The sequence below is a fragment of the Rhagoletis pomonella genome, unplaced genomic scaffold, assembly GCF_013731165.1.
Source record: "Rhagoletis pomonella isolate Grant_MI unplaced genomic scaffold, Rhpom_1.0 Rhpom_scaffold_00003, whole genome shotgun sequence".
Classification (NCBI taxonomy): domain Eukaryota; kingdom Metazoa; phylum Arthropoda; class Insecta; order Diptera; family Tephritidae; genus Rhagoletis; species Rhagoletis pomonella.
Genome location: NW_023458557.1, coordinates 20,911,171 through 20,921,842, shown reverse-complemented (window position 1 = coordinate 20,921,842; position 10,672 = coordinate 20,911,171).

Sequence of the window (10,672 nt, the reverse complement as noted above, 5' to 3'; positions counted from 1 at the left end):
CGTTTCCAAATGAGGCGTCAGATGAAAAATATTGACTTACAGACCTGCTTTGGTTTTTTAAAGGGTTGCCGCCTTATTAAAAATGCATTGTTTAAATATGATAGTCAGTAAAATGTCACAATATGGGCATCAAGCGAAAGGAGTTTGAGACTAAATATTTTGGTGTTTTTAATAGAGTTACCACTTATTAAAAAAATGTATAACTATGAATGGTAAGTAATGTACTAGGGACATTCAACATTGCTATCAAACGAAAGCTGGTTAAGAGGGCTTTTGTGTAATTGTATGCGAATTTTTGATGGTTGTCATATAGTTTGTAATTTATTGATTGAAGTATTCTAGTTAATTAAAATGTTACAAAGTGGGCTTCAAACGAAAAGATTTTAAACTAAATTAATATGATCGGGTTTTTAATATACATATGTAGTTGCCACCTACTTAAAAAATGGTGCACGTATTGAAATAATATTTAAAAGTATCTAATATTGGTATCAAACGAAAGGAAGTTAGGTGAGCTTCTGCGATATTTATTTAAAAAGTTTATAGTTATGAACGGTAAGTAATTTATTAATGATATCCATTTATATATCAAACGAAAGGGAAAAGAAGTGATGTTTTACAAAGATATATTTGTTCGAGGGTTGCCACTTTGTTAAAAATTGCCTGAAAGTAAACGATAATTGATAATTAAATACTTATTTATTTTAACATACATACAAGTTTTTGGAAAAAATAAAAAAATAAATGTACACTTGCAATCAGCTAATTAAGTCATCAACATTTTTTACAATTTTGATTATTTTTCTTTTGCTTATTTAATGTTTATTATTTTTCCATAAAAGTCTAGCTCATTATATACCAAACACCATATAAATCCACATTTCAAACTATGTCCAAAAATTGCAAAAAATTTGCAAAGTTTCAGCTAAATTTTTTTTGATTATACAGTTTAATAGCTCATAAAATTCAAGGGAATAATAATATGCAAGTTTTAAGTTGCTAAGGAATCGCGTTGATTTTTAATATTTTTTTTCTGACTGCATTTTTTGCATACAAAAAAATTGTCGAGTATATTTTATATGAAAAAAAAATTGTAATGTAGTCAGAAAAAAATTATTTAAAATCAACGCAATTCTTTAGCTATTTCAAACTTGAACATTATTGCCCTGGAATTTAACAGGCTATTCAAGTACATACTCAAAAAAAAAATCTGAATAAATGGCTGAAAATTTAGCCGAAAATTTGCAAATTTTTTATAATTTTTCCATATAGGTTAAAATGTGGATTTATATGGTGTTTGTTATATAATGAGCTAGACTTTTATGGAAAAATAATAAACATTAAATAAACAAAAGAAAAATAGCTAAAATTTATCAAAACGTTGATGACTTAATCAGCTGATCATAAATGTATATAGGTTACAGCGTTATAAATGTAAGAATTTATTAGATAAATACAACTGTGTTCAGGAGAAAGCTACATCTGCATAAGAATACATGAAAGGAGATATGAGATATTACAAGTTTTAAGTAATTCGTGAACAAAAGCTAATGCGAAAAGTTTTGGAAATAGCTGCGTTTTTCAGTGAAGTTATATTTTACATATTTACATAACTCAACTAAGATGTGGTTAAAACGAGTTTAACTTTACCAATAAAATTTAATATAAATTTTCCTCACTAAGATTGTATCTTTTATATCCTAATACTAATTTTTGGGCAGAAAATGTACGCTCTACACTTACTTGAGTAGCAGGAACAGCATGGGTTATCAAAACTAGCCGTCTAAGCCAAGAATTTTTATACTTTCTACCGTTCCAGTACTCTAGCAAATCAACGTCTACATCTACAATAACCCTTTTGTAATTACTTATCTCTGATAAGGCCTTTTGAATACTACTGTCGACTGAATATTCTTCGTCTGATGATGAATTCTCAGCCAGCATTTCTTGTATGGCATTCCTAAGTAGAGATGGCAGAATCCTCGTTGATATTTAAAACGTTTTCGTCTCGAGCGGTAGCAGGTGCTTGGTCTCCAATCTACAATAGCAAAGCATTGAATTAAAATTTATGTACCTTGCCTTTAAAAACATTTTTTGAGACCAAAATTTGTGTTTAAGGGTCAGATAATCTTAAAAGCTACTTGAAAAAACTGCCTTAAAACATTAAGATATTCCAAATACAGTATATTTTGCTTAGCTGCACATCCTTCTTTGCACGAAAAACTTGTGCACGTAACCGAAAAAGGCACTTAAGCGAATTTTATTTACTACTTCAATGAGGAAGGTATCCGAATCCCTATGAAACCAAATATTGGCGGAGCACTTACCATGTAGAAATTACTGCAAGCGAAATTTTTGCCGAATGTTATTTAATTATCTATATAACTACATAAATTGATAGCCATTTTCGTTGTTCTGCGAGATGAGCAAAATAAATAAAAGGTTGTAAAATTAGGTAATTGTAGGGCCAGTGCAGGTAAACGTAATACTTTGATTGATAATTGATACTAGTCGCACAATTTTTAAGGCAGGTATCGCCAATGTGCAGGTATGTTGAATGCATCTATCGGAGCAGTTTCCTTATAAATGTAAAAAATAATGCTTTTGATGCGCATTTTGGGGTAGGTATCTTAAATGTGCACTTAAGCATAGAGGCAGCAAAGCAAAATATACTGTAAATGAAAAATTCTTATATTTTCAATTTGGTGAATCCATTGAACTAATTTTTTTAGGTGATTTATGGCAAAATCGGGGATCAAGATATAAAGTAGCATAGATAGTTTCGTTTTCTAGCAACTGTGGTTGCCTTGCTACTATGTGGCTCACAATTTGGCTACTTAAGTTGCAGTCCTTAGCTCTTAATTCAGTTGTCATCTGAAGCCAATATATATAAAAGTCACCGAATAGTAGCTGGCTTTTCTGAAGCCTTAAATGTAAGCAATGCACGGAAGTTAGAACAGATAAAATGCTTTCAACTAGCTACCATTCATGAACTACTAAAGATTCAGCTTCCTTCACATGCTCTAGACAGAACTCTTTCAACTTTAGGAGCTCGCTTAGCATAAGGAAAGTTGAGCTCCACCGCGTTGGGACGTTTTGTGGCGGTTTAGTTGGAATTCTATATCTGTAATATTTAAAAAGTTTCAAAAATTCGAATTATAATACTATTTTTTACCAACCGAAATGCCGAAGTTCTTAATAGTTTTACTAAGTTGTGTGCTTTGATTAGGACAGGGGAGCTCAACTCTGTTAAAAAATCCTTTACCGCCAATTGAAGTGTATGAGCTGCACATTTAATAGACACTCCTTGCTCAAAGTTGATGCCGTTTAATATGTCATCATTAGGGCAACCCAAAACATGTTCGGGCATGTTTTTTATCAGGCATGTTAGCAACACGCAGATGAAATGCTTAAACGTTTTTCCAAAAAATATAGAGTTTGAGATATATTTCTTAGAGCATATTTTAGCATATTTTGCAATAAATGCATATTTCAGCATATTTTGCAGTAAATGCATATTTTCGGATACTTTGTGCTGCGTTGTTATGTTTAGAACTAATAATAAAAATTTCTGAAATAATAAGAATATACAGTATATTTTGCTTTGCTGCCTTTATGCTTAAGTGCACATTTAAGATACCTACCCCAAAATGTGCATCAGAGGCATTATTTTAAACATTTATAAGGAAACTGCTCCGATAGGTGCATTCAACATACCTGCACATTGGCGATACCTGCATTAAAAATTGTGCAACTAGTATCAATTATCAAAGAAAGTATTACATTTACCTGCACTGACCCTACAGTTACCTAATTTTACAATCTTTTATTTATTTTGCTCATCTCGCGGAACAACAAAACGGCTATCAATTTATGTAGTTATATAGATAATTAGATACTATTCGGTAAAATTTTCGCTAGCAGTAATTTCTACGTGGTAAGTACTTCTCCATTATTTGGTTTCATAGGGATTTGGATACCTTCCTCATTGAAGTAGTAAAGAAAATTCGCTTAAGTGCCTTTTTCGGTTAAGTGCACAAGTTTTTCGTGCAAAGAAGGGTGTGCAGCTAAGCAAAATATACTGTAGTAACATTGTGTCGAAAATGAACTATGTAAATATCAACGTGCACGTTCACATCGTGTTTATATTAAGTTTTTTAAATGTGAGAAAGATAATACTAGATATTTATATGTTTCGCTCTTGACAGATGAGTTGTCCCGACGCTGACCCGCCATGGCTCGCCGTTATAATTTCGATTGGCAAGCAATTAACAAAGATTTCATCAAACACAAGTAACTGTGTTTTGTTATGGAAAGCTTTATTATTACTAGTACCAGGTTACGCAGTGAGATACAAAACCTGGTACGACTCCAAAACTCCCGACTAGTACTTTCCGCTGCAGGGTACATATGTATCTACAAACATGCACAGTATGAATTCCTATGTGAAACAATTTGTGAATTAGATTCCATGCTGAAGTCTAGAAAAAGAAGTCTGATGAGGAGATGTGGTGATCTCCGAAATAGTGCTATAACTTCTACCGCTTAGATTTTGTTGCTTTTTCAATTTTTCCTAATAAACAATCGTGGTACAAAGCTCAATAAAAATATTAAAAATAGATTCCATGTACTTTCATACATAGTATGTTTTACAAACACATTGAATAAATATGAATTATTAAATATAAATATTTATGTATGTATATACACTTTTATGAAATTTATAACATTTTAGGTGCTGAAAATAAAGTAAAAAGGTATTTTTGGGCATGCACATACTACATAAACGAAATTTGAAAGCATATCTTATGGCTTATAATGATTTTAAAAGGATTTTGTGTAGCATATATTTAGAATTTATTGGCATATTTTAGGCGCTTAAAATTTGTTTTTAGGCGCATATTTTGGGTTAACCTAGTCATCATATATTTCCTCGCATTCGGTTTCGACTGCTTCTTCCGCATTATTTATGTATTCAGATATTAAACTTATAATTTTTATTCAATTTCGTCCATTGTCGGTGGTTATTGTGTAAATTTGTTTTAAATCAATAGTGAATTTGTCCAAAACTTTTTCTATTTCGCATTTGATATTATCAGCCGTATGTTTTCTTTTTATTTCTACAATGCCCAAAGTGTAATTTTTAGTTCATTATTTTTAATTAATTATACATTTATACCTAACAAAGCCCGATCAAGGCAGCACGCTATATCAACCTTCAATGATATGAGTTTTTTTTTCAACTATTCGAGATATTTTTGTTATTTTTTCTTCACTTAATTTATTCACATATTCCATAATATTTCTAGAGTTAATAATGGGGATATTTAAACCATTAAAAATCTGCCTTGTTAACACCATAAAAGAACTCTTTGGTCACAAGATCAATACACGCACTTACAACTTCACACTTACAGGTCTATTCTGCGCTGGTAATAAAAAGTTTGTAACCGGTAAATAAAGTTCCTGTAAATTTTTAAACCCTTTTCGTATTCTGTGTACTCTTGTAACCGGTAAATTTTGTTACCATCTCATAAGCTGGTAACGAAGTATTGCCCCGTGAAATATGCAGTGCCAGAATTTGCACAATTCTTCATAGCTGATTCGCTGAATATTTTAACTGCATTACCAACGTTCATAGAATCGCGGTGACAAGAACTGGTAACATTTTTTGGTAATAAAATTTCCCGGTTACAAAATCTTCGGTAACGCGCAGAATAGACCTGTTAGACATTGTCACACTGAACTTATATTTCTTCTCCTCGGAATCTGACTCATAACTATTAAGCCTGTGTCTTTTTTCATATTCTGTATTTATATCAGGATGATATTTCTGCAAGTGTCTTTTCAAATTGGTTATATAAGCAGAACTTAACCTCATTTTGCAACAATTACATACTGCCTCAGAGCCTTCTTTAATAAAATATTCTCTCAGGTAAATATTTTTTCAATCAAGCTATTATTATCAAACACTGTCAACTTAAAATGAGAAATAATCAGAAGTCGCTACTGGTTATATTTAAATGTAACGGAACTTGTTCTTAATGGATATTATTACTTATTACCTACTCTTTTTACATGCGTTACTAGGTTTAAGCAATACTGACACTCTTTGGTAATTCTTAGGAAGTGAGCTTGGTTGTGAGTACTGAGCAATGATAATAACGGGAAATGTTGCTGCTCACAACGAGAGGGTGTGTTTCACAAAGTTAGTAATACTCCATTTTACTCGCTCATAATGTTGTACGAAATTTATTGTCGCAAATTTTTCCCGTATTTTATCGTTTTTCACCTGAATACGTATTCATCTCTGCTTCAGTGGGTGGTGATCAGCGAGTGAAACGTTATGCGCCTTCTGTAAAATTTGTGTGCACAAAACATGTTGTCTGAAATGAAAAAAAAAAACCAATAATACGATGGGAAAATTGGCATATAACGCTCAAATGTTGAGTTGATCAGAACAATAAAGCGTTCGGAATGGGCAATCGCAAGAGTGAATAATCTGTAGCACCTTCTAAACATGCTCAAGTCAATGTCTCGCTTAGGTTATATGCTGTCATACTTTTTCTCGACGTGCATTAAAATACATAACAGTGCGATCAATTGCATTCGTAGTAGAGATGCCGGATTGAAAATAAAGAAGGGATCGCTAAAAAATTATTTGATACATCGACACCCTAGTTCTAATATAGTAACTTGCCGTTAACGCCCGCCTGAATATCTCGCTTGCGTTCTACTTCTTTTTATCACAGCCGAGATCGATTAACCGATCGATTTAGTCGATTTGAAAACGTTATCTCTAAATCGTATTGCTCAATGCAAATTTTTAACTAAGTGGCAACCTTCGAACAATTCTTACTTCTATATGTATGTAACCTATGTACATATATTTTTTCTTTTTCCAAAAACTTGTATGTATGTTAAAATAAATAAGTATTTAATTATCAATTATTGTTTACTTTCAGTAAATTTTTAACTAAGTGGCAACCCTCGAACAAATATATCTTTGTAAAACATCACTTCTTTTCCTTTTCGTTTGTTATATAAATGGATATCATTAATAAATTACTTACCGTTCATAATTATAAACTTTTTAAATAAATATCGCAGAACTTCCTTTCGTTTGATACCAATATTACCTTTAAATATTATTTCAATACGTGCACCATTTTTTAAGTAGGGGGCAACTACATATGTATATTAAAAACCCGATCATATTAATTTAGTTTAAAATCTTTTCGTTTGAAGCCCACTTTGTAACATTTTAATTAACTAGAATACTGAAACTATATGACGGCAACCCTCTAAAAACCAAAACAGGTCTGTAAGTCAATATTTTTCATCTGACGCCTCATTTGGAAACGCGACAGAACAGTGTAAACTGATGGTCTTCCCAAAAATAAAAATTTATTAGGCGGCAACACTTTTCAAAAAAATAAGACGTTCTTTTTCGCAAATCTTTAGATCAAGTCCGTTTACACGGCACCTTATTTTTTAATTTGCGCGAACGGTGTAAGTCTTATGATTTTACAAGCAGGTGGTAACCCTGTTCAAAAAACAGAGACCTTCTTGCACATCTACAGGCCTAGCCCTTTCATTTGGCACCTCTTCTGTTTTAATACAACGAACGGTGTAAGTCTTCTATTTTAGAATCAGGTGGCAACCCTATTCAAAAAACTGAGACCTTCTTGCACATCTACGGGCCTAGCCCTTTCATTTGGCACCTCTTTTGTTTTAATACAACGAACGGTGCAGATTTTATAATTTTAAAAAAGGTGGCAACCCTATGCCTTGTGGTACATACATCTAGAGGCTAAGCCCTTTAATTTGGCACCTCAGTTTTGAAAATCGAACAATCGGTGCAGATCTGATGCCGTTAACAAAAACTCCCTTCATGTATTGTATGTATACATATGTGTATAGATTTGAACTAACCCTGGTATAGGGGTTATTAAAATTCATGTAAGAGCTTCAAAACTATCACATTCCTATATACACAGCTCTTAAATACTTGATTTTTAACTTTGACTTTTATTTTTGCCTGAAAAAATAAAAGTCAACAATTACCGGTTATTTTCTGCTCAAAAAAATAAAAGGCAAATTTTAACTTTTATTTTTTGCCTTAAAAAAATAAAAAGCAGAAATAACCGGTATTGTTTGCTCAAAATGATAAAAGTCCTATTTTTAAAAGTCATGGAGGAATCAGAATCTACAATGAGTGACGAGTCTAATGGTACCTTTGAAAAAGCTTTAGCATAATTTTTTCACTATGCCCTTTTGATATCAAAAATTTTAAAATAACTTTTATTTTCAGTCTCTGGCAAAAAGAGATCTCAAAGATGTATGATTTTTTTACAAACGTTTTGTATACAATTAGGGGATACAAAAACTTTTTGTTTTTGATATAATATAGGATATAAAAACTTTTTGTTTTTAAACGAATAAAATTCTTGAAATTGTATTGTCGAAGAAAAAAAAAACGTTTGAAATTAATTGAATTGATCTCAAAGATATATATACTCGGTACGTTTTTTTTACAAACGTTTTGTGTACAATATTTTTGATACTTAGGATTTTCACACTTGCTTGGTCATCAGGTTATCTGGTTAAATATTATTATTCTGTAGAGTATTTTATTGTGTGAACAACCTAACTTTTATTTAAACGCATAAAATGTTTGAATTTGTTGTTTTATACATCAAAATGTTTGATATAAATTGATTTAATATCAAAACTTTATACGATGCTTATAACTGTTTTTTATACGATACGTTAATTAATTTATTTAAACGCCCGAATTTATTTTGTGTAAACTTCAAGTATTGCATGAATGGATAACCAACTGTAGCACAGTAAACCATATTATTTGGTATTTTAATTTATACCTACTGTTAATCTGCAAAACCTGTAAATTTAATAAAATCTCGTTTTATTGATAAACAATTTTTTGGTAGTTTGCAAACTGATTTGGTAGGCTTTTTGGTACCTTAAAATATGCTCAAGTGGCAACGCTGTTGGCGGGCACTGTTCTAAACAAAAAGCTTGTTTACGTATTGCCATAAACGTCAAAGTCGACAAAACCAAAGTAGCGGTTTCGGGAATGCGCCTCCTTCAGTTCATTACACCATGGGCCGAAGCAGCTCCAACCCAGCTAACAGAATCTATCAACAACTCGCACAAAGGTTACAGTCAGTGGTGCTTAGAGGGAGTTAAGGTAAGAAGTGAAGGGGGAGGGAAGCACTTGTTGTTTTAGTGGATGGTGCGGGTGTTTATATAGGTTCAGAATATGTATTGGAAATGAATATGACCATAAATTAAATGTATAAGATTACCCTGAAGCTATTTCAATTTATTTCCATGTGTGTAGTTATAACGAGGTACAAATGTTAATATAATTTTTCTCTTTTCCAATAACTAATCTTATCAGAGAAGTAATCTTTTAGCTTTTTTATTCGATAAGATTTCTATGACGTAGTCAGGATCGACAGCAATATCCCAGTGAATGGAGAGCATAGCGAGAGAACTTAATCTCTCATGACCCATTACACTTCGAGGTAAAGTTTTGATCCTTTTCATGGTGGAGAATGATCGTTCTACGCTAGCCGTTGTCACTGGCAGAGTGGCTAAACTGGTTAGAAGAAGTTTCATACCGCGGAAATAATTTCCTTCGCAATACTACAACAGTTTCAAAACCTCGGATGATTTGTCAATTGACGATATATTTGCGCACCACAATCTATATTCTGCTTTCACTGCCGTTGACGACATCTGATTTTCAAAGTATGATGCTAAGTTGTCTAGCTCATCTGCTTTACTTACATCAGCAATTCCTGGGAGGAGAAGTTGGAAGGTCGGTAAAACATCTTCGAAAGGAATACTGTAACTCTGAAGTAAGCTTCGCTCGATGCAGTTTGCGGATTGGCACGGTTTGTTTGACGTGATACAACTCATGGGGCACGGATTTCGCTGTCAAAAAAAAAAAATCATTATCATTCCTAGGTGATCGCTGTGGCATTCACTATGAAATACATGAAAATTCGAACTTTGAGCAATAATATTGCATGTGCTTTGATTGCAAAATATCCCTGACAGAACTCTTGTCATGTAAATTGCTTCTAAGGCCTGCACATGGCAGGCTATGCATTGAATTAGCACGTAGCTGTATCCGCAGTTAAGTGAAAAATAAGCATTAATTATTTTATACAAAATTGATGCAAATTTGTGTAGTAATTGATATACATTGACACGTAATTAACACGTAATACACACGTAAATAACACGTACTACATTAACACGTAAGTATGCACATCACGCTACTTACCGTCGAGATTTTCTTCTATGGCGTCGCTTTGTGCCTTCGGTTTTTTGAAGAACGAGATTATTCATTGTTGAACTTTGTGACGTTTCATTGTTGATTAAAAACTGTCAAGAGGTGACTTAAAACTTCAAGTGTTTAGCATTCAAATATCGCACAGCTGTCAAAACGTAAACAATGCACATGACTGTGCTTCCTTGTATATACAGCAGTACTGACGATACGTTCAGTGAAATTTTACTCGAAAGCATAGTATAAATTTGCCAGTAAATAGGTAATATTAATCAGCGGACAGCTAATGTTCTACAATAGTGCTTATAGAAACACATTTATTCACTATTAATTCAAAATAAATGC